This window comes from Staurois parvus, unplaced genomic scaffold (assembly GCF_062004578.1).
Source record: "Staurois parvus isolate SC_StPar_1 unplaced genomic scaffold, SC_StPar_1.0 ptg001855l, whole genome shotgun sequence".
Taxonomy (NCBI): domain Eukaryota; kingdom Metazoa; phylum Chordata; class Amphibia; order Anura; family Ranidae; genus Staurois; species Staurois parvus.
The window spans coordinates 190854-206709 of record NW_028319651.1 but is presented as its reverse complement, the minus strand read 5'-3'; the positions used below and the strand labels follow the sequence as shown (position 1 = coordinate 206709).

Genomic DNA, 15856 nt, shown 5'->3' with positions numbered 1-15856 from the left:
AGCAGATTCCAGACCTCTCCCCTCCTCCCCCCCCCCCATCCAGCATCACCTCCTCCAGTGCAGGCGCGGGACCCCCCCCCAACAAGTGACAATCCCCTCCATTATCAGATGCGATCTGCGCTGGCCCCCCCACGCCCCGCGTCTGCACAGAACACCGCCCTGGCCTCTGTCAGCACCGGCATCCATGAGAAAACATCCGATTCCATTCAGGAGAGGAAATCAGCAGAGATTTGGGTGGGGGAAGCGGGGCAGGAAGGAAAGGGGGGGGGCAGGGGACTGGGGGGGGGGGGATAGAGAAGAGACGCAGCACAAGTGCGCAGCGGACAGGCGTCGGAGGCGGCAGGAGCCGTGACAGGTCCTCATAGGGGCGCAGGTGAGTGAGCGGGCCGTCATTTGGTGGGGGGGGGACACATCGGGGCTGATTTACTAAAGGCAAATAGACGGCGCATTCTGCAAAGTGCAGCTGCTCCAGAGCTTCAAAAAAAATGAGGTGCAAAGAATACCCAATCACAGGCCGGGAGAATAAAAATGGCATTTTTGCTTGCACGTGATTGGACGATGGAAGGCAGCAGGGCTCCCCCTCATTTACTAAGCTCTGGAGCAACTGCAACTTGCAGAGTGCGCCGTCTGCCTTTAGTAAATCAGCCCCGGAGAGCCGCAGAGTAACCGGCAGAGGAAAATCTCCGATTGGTGAGGAATTCTTTCATGAACATGGAATGGGCAGAGAGAGAGCAAAATTCTACAGCAGCCAATCAGAGCTCACCTTCCAGCTGTCTATATTACCATGTTCTGGAGGAAACAACTGATAACCAGAAAGATGATTGGAGGATATTCCCGGGACAGAGGAGAGCCAAAGCCGATCGTTCTTACTGTTCAAAGTCGATGTTGGATACTATATACAGAATATATATATATAGAGAGAGAGACGGACGGAATGTTGGATGGATGGATGCGTGTGCTCTCCCTGTGTGTATGCATGCTCTCCCTGTGTATATGCGTGCTCTCCCTGTGTGTATGCGTGCTCTCCCTGTGTATGAGTGCTCTCCCTGTGTATGCGTGCTCTCCCTGTGTATGCGTGCTCTCCCTGTGTATATATGTGCTCTCCCTGTGTATATGTGCGCTCTCCCTGTGTATATGATATGCACGCTCTCCCTGTGTATATGATATGCGCGCTCTCTCTGTGTATATGGGTGCTCTCCGTGTATATGCGTGCTCTCCCTGTGTATATGCGTGCTCTCCCTGTGTGTATGTGCTCTCCCTGTGTATATGCGTGCTCTCCCTGTGTATATGAGTGCTCTCCCTGTGTATGAATGCTCTCCCTGTGTATGCGTGCTCTCCCTGTGTATATACGTGCTCTCCCTGTGTATATGTGCGCTCTCCCTGTGTATATACGTGCTCTCCCTGTGTATATGTGCGCTCTCCCTGTGTATGCGTGCTCTCCCTGTGTATATGCGTGCTCTCCCTGTGTATATGCGTGCTCTCCCTGTGTGTTTGCGTGCGCTCCCTGTGTGTATGCGTGCGCTCCCTGTGTATGCGTGCTCTCCCTGTGTATATGAGTGCTCTCCCTGTGTATGAGTGCTCTCCCTGTGTATGCGTGCTCTCCCTGTGTATATATGTGCTCTCCCTGTGTATATGTGCTCTCCCTGTGTGTATGCGTGCGCTCCCTGTGTGTATGCGTGCGCTCCCTGTGTATGCGTGCTCTCCCTGTGTATATGAGTGCTCTCCCTGTGTATATATGTGCTCTCCCTGTGTATATGATATGCACGCTCTCCCTGTGTATATGATATGCGCGCTCTCTCTGTGTATATGCGTGCTCTCCCTGTGTATATGCGTGCTCTCCCTGTGTGTATGTGCTCTCCCTGTGTATATGCGTGCTCTCCCTGTGTATATGAGTGCTCTCCCTGTGTATATGTGCTCTCCCTGTGTGTATGAATGCTCTCCCTGTGTATGCGTGCTCTCCCTGTGTATATACGTGCTCTCCCTGTGTATATGTGCGCTCTCCCTGTGTATATACGTGCTCTCCCTGTGTATGCGTGCTCTCCCTGTGTATATGCGTGCTCTCCCTGTGTATATGCATGCTCTCCCTGTGTATATGCGTGCTCTCCCTGTGTGTTTGCGTGCTCTCCCTGTGTATATGTGCGCTCTCCCTGTGTGTATGCGTGCGCTCCCTGTGTATGCGTGCTCTCCCTGTGTATATGAGTGCTCTCCCTGTGTATGAGTGCTCTCCCTGTGTATGCGTGCTCTCCCTGTGTATATGAGTGCTCTCCCTGTGTATATATGTGCTCTCCCTGTGTATATGTGCGCTCTCCCTGTGTATATGATATGCACGCTCTCCCTGTGTATATGATATGCGCGCTCTCCCTGTGTATATGGGTGCTCTCCGTGTATATGCGTGCTCTCCCTGTGTATATGCGTGCTCTCCCTGTGTATATGCGTGCTCTCCCTGTGTATATGAGTGCTCTCCCTGTGTATATGTGCTCTCCCTGTGTGTATGAATGCTCTCCCTGTGTATGCGTGCTCTCCCTGTGTATATACGTGCTCTCCCTGTGTATGCGTGCTCTCCCTGTGTATATGAGTGCTCTCCCTGTGTATGCGTGCTCGCCCTGTGTATATACGTGCTCTCCCTGTGTACAGTTGTGGCCAAAATTATTCAACCCCCAATGCTGTAAAGGGGTTTAGGGACTATAGTGTACATTTGGAATTGTATTCAGAATCAAATCCTACAAGGACGTTGTAACTACCCAAATGCAACTAAAATGACATCAATTGTTTATGTAATACAGTAGTAAATGGTTCTTATGTGGTTTCTTCATTGCCACAATTATTCAACCCCTTAAAGACTACCACTCTGAAGAACAGAGGTTCATACAGGTGCTTTCCATCAGGTATTGAAAACACCTGTGGATGTCACCGAGCAGCAATCAAGCATAATAAGCACCAATTAGGCAGCTTTAAAATGACTGTGATACTCAGCTCCTTCTAGACATTTACTGGTGTGGTTACAAACATGGTGAAGGCAAGAGAATGGTCCAGGAAGACAAGAGAAGAGGTGATTTCTCTTCACAGGAAGGGCAATGGCTATAAGAAGATTGCAAAGATGTTAAACATACCAAGAGACACCTTAGGAAGCATCATTCGCAAATTCAAGGCAAAGGGCACTGTTGAAACGCTACCTGGTCGTGGCAGAAAGAAGATGCTGACTTCGACTGCTGTGCGCTACCTGAAGCGTAGAGTGGAGAGAAGTCCCCGTGTGACTGCTGAGGAACTGAGAAAAGATTTGTCAGATGTGGGTACAGAAGTTTCAGCCCAGACAATAAGACGCACACTGCGTAATGAAGGCCTCCGTGCCAGAACTCCCAGGCGTACCCCCTTGCTGTCTCCAAAGAATAAGAAGAGTCGACTGCAGTATGCCAAAAGCCATGTGGACAAACCACAAAAGTTGTGGGATAGTGTTCTGTGGACTGATGAAACAAAATTAGAACTGTTTGGGCCCATGGATCAACGCTATGTTTGGAGGAGGAAGAACAAGGCCTATGATGAAAAGAACACCTTGCCTACTGTGAAGCATGGTGGAGGGTCAATCATGCTTTGGGGCTGTTTTGCTTCTGCAGGTACAGGGAAGCTTCAGCGTGTGCAAGGTACCATGAATTCTCTTCAGTACCAGGAGATATTGGATGGAAACGTGATGCAGTCCGTCACACACCTGAGGCTTGGGAGACGTTGGACCTTTCAACAGGACAATGATCCCAAGCATACCTCCAAGTCCACTAGAGCATGGTTGCAGAGGAAAGGCTGGAACATTTTGGAGTGGCCATCGCAGTCACCAGACTTAAATCCGATTGAGAACCTCTGGTGGGACTTAAAGAAAGCAGTTGCAGTGCGCAAGCCTAAGAATGTGACTGAACTGGAGGCCTTTGCCCATGAAGAATGGGCGAAGATACCCGTAGATCGCTGCAAGACACTTGTGTCAAGCTATGCTTCACGTTTAAAAGCTGTTATAACTGTAAAAGGATGCTGTACTAAGTACTAAGATTGAATGTCACTTGGGGGTTGAATAAAACTGATAATGCTGTGAGCACAGAAAAGACATTTGTGGTTATTTCATTATAACTGTTATGTTATATTTGTCTGACCTACAAGTGCCTCTTTAATGTAAATGTAAGCAAGATGACTGAATGATCAAAAGCAATGTCAAACTGCCCAAAACACTCAATTTCAGTGGGGGTTGAATAATTTTGGCCACAACTGTATATGATATGCGCGCTCTCCCTGTGTATATGCGTGCTCTCCCTGTGTATATACGTGCTCTCCCTGTGTATATGCGCGCTCTCCCTGTGTATATGCGTGCTCTCCCTGTGTATATGATATGCGCGCTCTCCCTGTGTATATGGGTGCTCTCCCTGTGTATATGATATGCGTGCTCTCCCTGTGTATATGCGTGCTCTCCCTGTGTATATGCGTGCTCTCCCTGTGTATATGAGTGCTCTCCCTGTGTATATGATATGCGTGCTCTCCCTGTGTATATGAGTGCTCTCCTTGTGTGTGTGCGTACTCTCCCTGTGTATATGCGTGCTCTCCCTGTGTATATGGGTGCTCTCCCTGTGTATATGGGTGCTCTCCCTGTGTATATGGGTGCTCTCCATGTGTATATGGGTGCTCTCCCTGTGTATATGCGTGCTCTCCCTGTGTATATGATATGCGCGCTCTCCCTGTGTATATGGATGCTCTCCGTGTATATGCGTGCTCTCCCTGTGTATATGATATGTGCGCTCTCCTTGTGTATATGGGTGCTCTCCGTGTATATGTGCTCTCCCTGTGTGTATGCGTGCTCTCCCTGTGTATATGTGCTCTCCCTGTGTTTATGCGTGCTCTCCCTGTGTATATGCGTGCTCTCCCTGTGTATATGGGTGCTCTCCGTGTATATGCGTGCTCTCCCTGTGTGTATGTGCTCTCCCTGTGTGTATGCGTGCTCTCCCTGTGTGTATGCGTGCTCTCCCTGTGTGTATGCGTGCTCTCCCTGTGCATATGCGTGCTCTCCCTGTGCATATGAGTGCTCTCCCTGTGCGTATGCGTGCTCTCCCTGTGCGTATGCGTGCTCTCCCTGTGTATATGTGCTCTCCCTGTGCGTATGCGTGTTCTCCCTGTGCGTATGCGTTCTCTCCCTGTGTATGCGTGCTCTCCCTGTGCGCATGCGTGCGCTCCCTGTGTATATGTGCTCTCCCTGTGCGTATGCGTGTTCTCCCTGTGCGTATGCGTTCTCTCCCTGTGTATGCGTGCTCTCCCTGTGCGTATGCGTGCTCTCCCTGTGTATATGTGCTCTCCCTGTGCGTATGCGTGTTCTCCCTGTGCGTATGCGTTCTCTCCCTGTGTATGCGTGCTCTCCCTGTGCGCATGCGTGCGCTCCCTGTGTGTATGTGCCGGTCCTGGCAGTGGCTGTAACCTGGGGGGAAGGTGAGAGCTCGGCTGGAAGTGTCTGAGTCCCACTCCGCGATCGTGTCCCCGCCCCCTCCTGCCTGGACTCCGCCCTTATTTGCCTATTCCCCATTATGGAGCCTCCATCAGAGAAGGGTGACCCCATCAGTTGGCTTTCCATTGGCAGCGGCAGTTTGCCGAGAGTTCCTCTGCTGGGGACAGAGATAAGGAGCTGCTGCCGGATCCAACTTTTCAGCAACTGCGCTCAACAAAACAGCATTTTGGGTGGAGTGAGTTGGCACGCTGTGCAGATCGCTGGCCCCTCAGGGCGGGCAGGTTGTGCCTGTAAACAGCTGCCATGGCAGTCCGCTGACGGCGGCATAAGGACCGCTTACAGTTGGATGGATACAAAGTATCGGAATGTTTCCTTGGAACTGATTGGAATTGTTTGGAGTTTCCTGTCAAAGGATTGCGGTTCTCCTTGTTCACCTTCAGTAAGTGTAGGACTAGTAAGAGTAGGACCTCTACCCTGAACCCAAGGGGGGGGGGGGGCAAGGCTCCCGACAGGGTCAAGGTTTTCCAACTTAGTCCACCTAGCCAGAAGGCCTGTCCTTGGGGCCAGCCGAAGCCGACCAGTTCAAACTGAGCATCAGAATGGGGGAAGAAAGGGGATTTAAGGGACTTTGAGCTAGTTAAAGGGGGCTTCCAGATTCTGATAAGTCCCCTCCCCCCACCACAGCCCAGAGACCCTTGTCCCTATCAACATGGGGACAAGGTGCTTTTGGGTGCCCCAAAGCACCCCCCCATGTTGAGGACATGTGGCCTGGTATGGTTCAGGAGGAGGGGGGTGGCGCTCGCTTGTCCCCCCCCCCCTTTCCTGACCTGCCGGGTAAGGGCCTGGTATGGACTTTCGGGGGGGGACCCCCACACCATTTTTTTTAATGTTAGACTGGGAGTTCTGCTCAAAATCCATACCAGACCCGAAGGGCTTGGTATGGATGCAGTAAGGTACAGCTTAGTGAATTGTGCCCAGTGAGCCTCTCATCGGGCCCCCTACTGACCCCGCGGGCCCTCGGGCAATGCCCCAATGGTCAGTCCGCCCTGCGCACAACCATCTCTAGAGAATGGTCCGAAAAGGAGAAAATATCCAGGGAGCAGCAGTTGTGTGGAGGAAAATGCCTTGTTGAGGTCAGTGGTGAATGGGCAGACTGGTTGGAGATGATAGAAAGGCAACAGGAACTCATGTCCACATGGACCAAAATCTCGGAGGAATGTTTCCAACACCTTGTTGGATCTACGCCACGAAGGATGAAGGGAAAAGGGGGTCCAACCCGGGACTAGCAAGGTGGACCTAATAGAGTGGCTGGTGAGTATATACATCATGTTGCCAAAAGTATTGGGCCGCCGGCCTTTCCACACACATGACCTTTAATGACCCCCCAGTCTTAGTCCGTAGGGTTCAATATTGAGTTGGCCCCGCCCTTTCCACGCACATGACCTTTAATGGCCCCCCAGTCTTAGTCCGTAGGGTGCAATATTGAGTTGGCCCCGCCCTTTCCACGCACATGACCTTTAATGGGCCCCCAGTCTTAGTCCGTAGGGTTCAATATTGAGTTGGCCCCGCCCTTTGCAGCTATAACAGCTTCAACTCTTCTGGGAAGGCCGTCCACAAGGTTTAGGAGGGTGTCTATGGGAAGGTTGGACCATTCTTCCAGAAGCACATTTGTCAGGTCAGGCACTGATGTCGGGGGAGGAGGCCTGGCTCGCAGTCTCCCCTCTAATTCATCCCAAAGGTGTTCTATGGGGTTGAGGTCAGGACTCTGTGCAGGCCAGTCAAGTTCCTCCACCCCAAACTGGCTCCTCCATGTCTTTATGGACCTTGCTTTGTGCACTGGTGCGCAGTCATGTTGGAACAGGAAGGGGCCATCCCCAAACTCCTCCCACAAAGTTGGGAGCATGAAATTGTCCAAAATGTCACCTTAAGAGTTCCCTTCACTGGAACTAGGGGGCCAAGCCCACCCCCTGAAAAACAACCCCACACCATAATCCCCCCTCCACCAAACCTTACACTTGGCACAATGCAGTCAGGTGACTTCTGCGCACTGTGTGCTTCAGGATGAGCTGACCCCGCCCTGTCATGTGATGTGGCCTACCACTTGGTGGCTGAGTGGCTGTTGTTCCCAGTGGCTTCCACTTTGTTATAATCCCACTAACAGTTGAGCGTGGAATATTTAGTAGCCAGGAAATGTCCCGGATGGACTTATTGCCCAGGTGGCCACCTATCACGGGACCACGCTTGGAGTCACTGAGCTCCTGAGAGCGACCCATTCTTTCACCAATGTTTGTAGAAGCAGTCTGCATGCCTAGGGGCTTGATTGTATACACCTGTGTCCATGGAGGGGATTGGAGCACCTGAATCACATGATTGGGAGGGGATTGGAACACCTGAATCACATGATATGAAGGGGATTGGAACACCTGAATCACATGATTGGGAGGGGATTGGAACACCTGAATCACATGATATGGAGGGGATTGGAACACCTGAATCACATGATATGGAGGGGATTGGAACACCTGAATCACATGATTGGGAGGGGATTGGAACACCTGAATCACATGATATGGAGGGGATTGGAACACCTGAATCACATGATATGGAGGGGATTGGAACACCTGAATCACACGATTGGGAGGAGATTGGAACACCTGAATCCAATGATTGGGAGGGCGGGGCCAATACGTTTGGCAAAATAATATATATAAAGTTTTTTTTTTCAAATCTTTTATTAAAGTCCTACACCCAAACCCCAATGGGATTACAGCACGGGAAGCCAGCTGTGTGTAGGGGAATGTCTTCCCCCAGGATCAGAGCTTTACCCCAATCCTCTTCAGCTTCGACAACCTCCGGACACATTCCCGTAGCTGAGTAAATGGTAACACTTCCCCTTTGATATGAGCCGGTCAGATGGTGTCACTCTTGGCTGCAGAGGGTGTCATCGGGCCACCGGCAGACAAGGTCTCCAGGGTCCTACACTTTGGCAGCCTCATTCTCTCTACTAAAGAGTTCTGACTTTTTTTCTGACTTATTAGGTCACACGCTCTGACATGTTCCCGTGTCTGTAGGTTGGGGGTAGCATAGTAGCCATTGCTCACAATGCAGGTTGATTGGGCACTGTGATCTGCAGCCATGGAATCTGTTGCTGCAGTCGGGACGCGGAGGGAGCACAGAGTGGGGCATTGTATAGGCTCGGCGGTGGCCCCTGGAAGGAACGGTGACAGGTCCTCTTGTGCCATTCCATAGGGTAGTAGCTCATCCCCCGGGGCTGTCGGCATGTGGAGGGAATTGTAGTTCAGGAACAGCTGTGTGGTCAGGGGGTAATGACGAGGTCAGAGGTCAGGACCGGGTACTTTGATTTAACCGTCCGGGGCAAAGCAACAACAGAAGATGGAATGTTACCCCTCAGGGCTATTCTTGTGGCACGCAATGGGCGGAGCCTGCATATCGTAATAACAGCCGGAAGGACTTCATCCCATCTACTAGAGACCCTTAAAGAGGACCTGTCATATCGTAACAAGTCCCCAATATATGGCAACAGGACCACTGGGCAGAGGAGATCCACCTGTTATCATTGAAGAGCCGTTCTTCAACTCCACCCCCATGACTCTGCCTAGGCTGAGATGATGTCATCAGTCCACTGCAGGAAGAAAGAACCATTTCCTCAGTCTCCTCTCCCCAGGGATCAGACTGTACATTGTAACTTTGTAGAAGGAGGAGGAGGCATTTCCTTAGTCTTCCCTCCGCCAGTGATCAGACTGTACATTGTAACTTTGTAGAAGGAGGCATTTCCTCAGTCTCCCCTCCCCCAGTGATCAGACTGTACATTGTAACTTTGTAGACGGAGGAGGAGGCATTTCCTCAGTCTCCCCTCCCCCAGTGATCAGACTGTACATTGTAACTTTGTGAAAGGAGGAGGAAGCATTTCCTCAGTCTCCCCTCCCCCAGTGATCAGACTGTACATTGTAATTTGTAGAAGGAGGAGGAGTAATTTCCTCAGTCTCCCCTCCCCCAGTAATCAGACCATAAATTGTAACTTTGTAGAATGAGGAGAAGGCATTTCCTCAGTCTCCCCTCCCCCAGTGATCAGACTGTACATTGTAACTTTGTAGAAGGAGGAGGAGTCATTTCCTCAGTCTCCCCTCCCCCAGTGATCAGACCATACATTGTAACTTTGTAATCAGTCACAAGGTGATATGCTGTAGCAGGGGGCTGATCTGTGTCAGACATTTGTGAACACTACCAAGAACTGCACATTCACCAGGATTTACATAATTGTGTCACCTCAGAGCCAACATCTCAGTCCAGGAAGTAGGTGGTGACCCGGGATGATGCCTGAACAAAGATGGCGCCGTCCTTCTGGAGAGATAAGCAAATGAGGGCAAAGTCAATGGGAGTCCTGTGATCTCTATGAGAGGTAATACATTACTGAACAGGTCACATGAACTCATTACTGAGCATGCTCCACTCAATAGGAAACCATAGATGACAGGTCCACTTCATAGAAGAGCTCTGCTCAGACCAAACCTGGCAAATCAGTCTGCAGGACTTGTCACGCTTTACATATATATTGTACATTCACATCAGTCCCCGCCCCCGAGGAGCGCACAATCTAAGGTCCCTAACTCACATTCATACATACACATACTAGGGACAATTTAGACAGGAGCCAATTCACCTACCAGCATGTCTTTGGAGTGTGGGAGGAAACCCACGCAGACACAGGGAGCACATGCAAACTCCAGGCAGGAGGTGCCGTGGTTGGGATTTGAACCAATGACCCGAGTACTGCCAGGTGGAAATGCTAACCATTTAGCTCCTGTGCTGCCCGTCAGTCAGTTTGCTGCATTGTAGGTTCCAGTAAATCACTTGCATTGGGTCTGCAGCCATCTGTCCCATTCCGTGCTGCTGACTGCGCCGGGGCTTTGTGCTCACAGATGTATCACGGCGTTCCCTTTGTTGTGTCTGTGTCCCCACTGTGTGCCGAGAGCAGACGGGGCAGATGGCAGAGGCCGGGGGTGGGGGGGCCACATTGTACGGGGATTCTGCACATAGCACAGGCATGTTCAGAGCGATGACAATGCAACTTACAGGGGGAGGGCGATCACCACGACTCTGTATAGAGGATGAAGGAAAGTTTACAGCTTGAAATGTGACAAAACGGGAAGAAAGGGATTTGGATGAGTTCATCATCATCGTCCTCATCATCATCATCATCATCATTATCAAATTATAAATAGGTGAACACAAAGAAAAATTATGACCAAGTAGTTTAGCTGAGTCTCCCATATTATTATTATTATATTGTCCAGAATCTGTACTTATATTCTTATTATATCCGTACATTATCAATAATAATAATAATAGACTCTGGATAATATGATATTGATAATAATATAAAAATCTCAGCTATTTAATTAAATTTAACAATTTACAATTATTATTATTAATAATAATAATAATAATAATAATAATAATAATAATGGTTTTAAATTGTTAAATGTAATTAAATAGCTGACTTTATATTATTATTAATAATAATAATAATAATAATATTAGACTCTGGATAATACAGTGGGGATGGAAAGTTTGGGCACCCCAGCTAAAAATGTGTATTAATGTGCATAAAGAAGCCAAGGAAAGATGGAAAAATCTCCAAAAGGCATCAAATTACAGATTAGACATTCTTATAATATGTCAACAAAAGTTAGATTTTATTTCCATCATTTACACTTTCAAAATAACAGAAAACGAAAAAAATGGCTTCTGCAAAAGTTTGGGCCCCCTGCAGAGTTAATATCTTGTACTGCCCCCTTTGGCAAGTATCACAGCTTGTAAACGCTTTTTGTAGCCAGCCAAGAGTCTTTCAGTTCTTGTTTGAGGTATCTTTGCCCATTCTTCCTTACAAAAGTCTTCCAGTTCTTTGAGATTTCTGGGCTGTCTGTCACGCACGGCTCTTTTAAGGTCTATCCATAGATTTTCAATGATGTTGAGGTCAGGAGATTGTGAAGGCCATGGCAAAACCTTCAGTTTACGCCTCTTGATGTAATCCCCCGTGGATTTCCAGGTGTGTTTAGGATCATTATCCATTTGTAGAAGCCATCCTCTCTTTAACTTCAGCTTTTTCACAGATGGCATCAAGTTACCATCCAAAATTTGCTGAAATTCCATTGAATCCATTTTTCCTTCTACTCGTGAGATGTTCCCTGTGCCACTGGCTGCAACACAACCCCAAAGCAAGATTGATCCAACCCCATGCTTCACAGTTGGACAGAGGTTCTTTTCATTAAATTCTGTGCCCCTTCTTCTCCAAACGTACCTTTGCTCATTCCGGCCAAAAAGTTCAATTTTAACCTCATCGGTCCACAGAACTTGTTTCCAAAATGCATCAGGCTTGTCTATATGTTCATTTGCAAAGTTCAAACGATGATTTTTGTGGTGAGGACGTAGAAGAGGTTTTCTTCTGATGACTCTTCCATGAAGACCATATTTGTACAAGTATCTCTTTATAGTGGAATAGTGACCACAACTCCAGTGTCTGCCAGATCTTTCTGGAGGGATCGTGCAGTCAAACGTGGGCTTTGAATTGTTTTTCTCACAATCCTGCGAGCTGTTCTGTCTGATATTTTTCTTGCTCTTCCAGATCTTGCTTTAACTTCCACTGTTCCTGATGACTGCCATTTCTTAATTACATTCCGAACAGAGGATATTGACATCTGAAAACGCTTTGCTATCTTCTTATAGCCTTCTCCAGCTTTGTGAGCGTCAACTATTTTCAGTTTCAGTTTTCTAGACAACTGCTTAGAAGAACCCATGGTGCTGATTGTTGGGGCAAGGTCAGATGAGTCTGGGCATTTAAAACCTTTGAGATTGACATCACCTGGTCTTCCCAGACGATGATTGAGAACAATCCATGACACTGGCAGGTCTCAGCTTGGCAAAGGGGGCAGTGCATGCTATAAATTCTGCAGGGTGCCCAAACTTTTGCAGACGCCATTTTTTTGTTTTCTGTTATTTTGAAAGTGTAAATGATGGAAATAAAATCTAACTTTTGTTGACATATTATAAGAATGTCTAATCTGTAATTTGATGCCTTTTGGAGATTTTTCCATCTTTCCTTGGCTTCTTTATGCACATTAATACAACTTTTTAGCTGGGGTGCCCAAACTTTCCATCCCCACTGTATGATATTGATAATAATATAAAAATCTCAGGTATTTAATTACATTTAGCAATTTACAATTATTACTATTATTAGGTCATGTGTGCACAGTGATTAAACATTCTGGTCGAGACAATTGTGCCACCGATGTTCTACAGATCTTCTCGCCATTATCTTCTGTCAGGGTTCTCAGCACTTCTGTGTCATATATAGAAAGAGTTGGGGTACCTGGGGGCTGGGGCCCAGCTAATATTTTTGGGAGGATTAATGGGAACAGGAAGTAGAGTAAGTCACCCCTATAAAGCACCCTAAATCCTTCACACTGTTCCCTATCCACCTTTATACACAGAGTGTCATCATCTTCGGCACCACAGGCCCCATGGAAGAGCCAGTAGTGGCCCCGGAGGTCAGGAAGGCTGAGAGGCTCCTCCATCTGGAGGACGATTAGTGAGAGTGAAGCCATTAGTGAACAGCTGAGAGGATAATGATGGATTTTGTGCAAACAGCTGGGGACTCAATATCCCGATGCACTACATCCAGGTTTTTCGGTAATGGAGATCTCTGCCGGCCATCAGATCCCCAGGGGTGGGGTGATGGTAATCCGGACTCGGAGTGGTACAAGAGGGAGGGGGGGGGGGAGGCAACACAAATGTCTGACTGTAGGAAGTGTGTGCTGCACCTCAATATAAGACACCTCACCAAGAATATCCCTGATATCCACCACATCTCCCAACTACCCCAATCATCAACCTCATCCCCAACTACCCCAATCATCAACCTCATCCCCAACTTCCCCAGTCATCAACCTCATCCCCAACTGCCCCAATCATCAACCTCATCCCCAACTACCCCAATCATCAACCTCATCCCCAACTTCCCCAATCATCAACCTCATCCCCAACTTCCCCAATCCTCAACCTCACCCCCAACTACCCCATCATCTACCTTATATTCATTACCCCAATCATCAAATTTATCCCCAACTACCCCAATCATCAACTTCATCCTTAACTACCCCAATCATCAACCTCATCCCCAACTACCCCAATCCTCAACCTCATCCCCAACTACCCCAATCCTCAACCTCATCCCCAACTACCCCAATCCTCAACCTCATCCCCAACTACCCCAAACCTAAACCTCATCCCCAACTACCCCAATCATCAACCTCATCCCCAACTACCCCAATCATCAACCTCATCCCCAACTACCCTAATCATAAACCTCATCCCCAACTACCCCAATCCTCAACCTCATCCCCAATTACCCCAAACCTCAACCTCATCCCCAACTACCCCAAACCTCAACCTCATCCCTAGCTATCCCAATCATCAACCTCATCCCCAACTACCCCAATCATCAACCTCATCCCCAACTACCCCAAACCTCAAACTCATCCCTAGCTACCCCAATCATCAATCTCATCCACAACTATCCCATCATCTACCTTATATCCATTACCCCAATCATCAACTTCATCCCCAACTACCCCAATCATCAATCTTATCTCCAACTATCCAAATCCCCACCACTGCCACCAATTATTTCACTACTGCAACTGACTACCAACTACCACAATGCCCACCACCACCCCCAACTATCCCCAATATCACTCCAAACTTCCCACCACACTTCATGTCCACACTACTGGCCTACTAAATACACCCTTACCCACCACTGCCCCCATCTACCGTAATCATGCCCCTGACTACCAACTACTGCAATCTCTACCACCACCCAACTATCCCCCAAAAGACTCCTATGACTGCCCCTAATCCCAAATATCTCATCAGTTCCCTCTAACTATCCCCACTGCCACCCCTGCTATCTCCTTCAACGGCCCAGGTTATCCCCACCACTTACCCAAAATCACCCCCACAACCGCCCCTGACCATCCCCACCAGCATCCCCGACTATCTCCACCACCGTCCTGACCTTCCCCACCACTGCCCCGGACTATTTCCCACCACTGCCCCTGACTAGTCACACCATGACCCCAACTATTTTCACCACCAACCAGAACTATCTCCTGCCCTGCCCCCACTATCTTCATCACTGATCCCAACTATCCTCACCACCACTCCTGAATATTCCCATTATTAACACTTACTACCCACATTAGTGACCCTGACTTTCTCCACCGGCTTCCTAGACTATCCCCACCACCTTCCCTGACAATTCCCACCATTGTCCCAACTATCCCCACCACCTTCCCTGACAATTCCCACCATTGTCCCAACTATCCCCACCACCTTCCGCGACCATTCCCACTACTGATCCCGACTACCTCCATTACCAACCCTAACCCCAACTGTCCCCATCACTGTCCAAAATTATCTGCACCGCAGGCCCCGACTGTACCTATCATGAACCCTAACTATCTCCACTACTGATCCCGACTACCTCCATTATGAACTCTGACCCCAAATGTCCCCATTACTGTCTCAAGCTATCCCCACCCCAGACCCCGACTACCTCCACCGCAGACCCCGACTACCTCCACCGCAGACCCCAACTACCCCCACCCCAGACCTCGACTTCCCCCACCCCAGACCTCGACTATCTCTACAGCAGACCCTGACTACCCCCAACCCAGACCCCAGCTATCCCCACCGCAGACCCCGGCTACCTCCACCACAGACCCCGACTACCTCCACCGCAGACCCCGACTACCTCCACCGCAGAACCCGACTACCTCCACCGCAGAACCCGACTACCTCCACCGCAGACACCGGCTGCCCCCAACCCAAACCCCGGCTACCTCCACCACAGACCCCGGCTACCCCCACCGCCTGACCCCGGCTACCCCCAACCCAGACCCCGGCTATCCCCACAGCCTGACCCCGACTACCTCCACAGCAGAACTCAACTACCTCCACTGCAGACATCGACTACCCCCACCCCAGACCTCGACTTCCCCCACCAGACCTCGACTACCCCCAACCCAGACCCTAGCTATCCCCACCGCAGACCCTGGCTACCTCCACCACAGACCCCGGCTATCTCCACCACAGACCCCGGCTACCTCCACCGCAGAACCCGACTACCTCCACCGCAGAGACCGGCTACCCCCACCGCAGAGACCGGCTACCCCCAACGCAGACCCCGGCTACCCCCAACGCAGACCCCGACTATCCCCACCCCAGACCCCGGCTACCCCCAACGCAGACCCCGACTACCCCCACCCCAGACCCCCGCTACCCCCAACACAGACCCCGACTATC

At 49.7% G+C, this 15856-nt stretch overlaps 1 protein-coding gene across 1 annotated transcript in view; it reads left to right on the top strand.

Annotated features, from left to right (window-relative positions):
• Window positions 1-297: 297 nt before the first annotated feature.
• Window positions 298-15856, top strand: part of LOC149434023 (hyaluronidase-2-like) — a 31328-nt gene continuing 15769 nt past the window's right edge. The window contains exon 1 of the mRNA XM_089664209.1: window positions 298-373. The gene's annotated coding sequence lies outside the window, so the exon portion shown is untranslated. The remainder of the gene's footprint in view (window positions 374-15856) is intronic.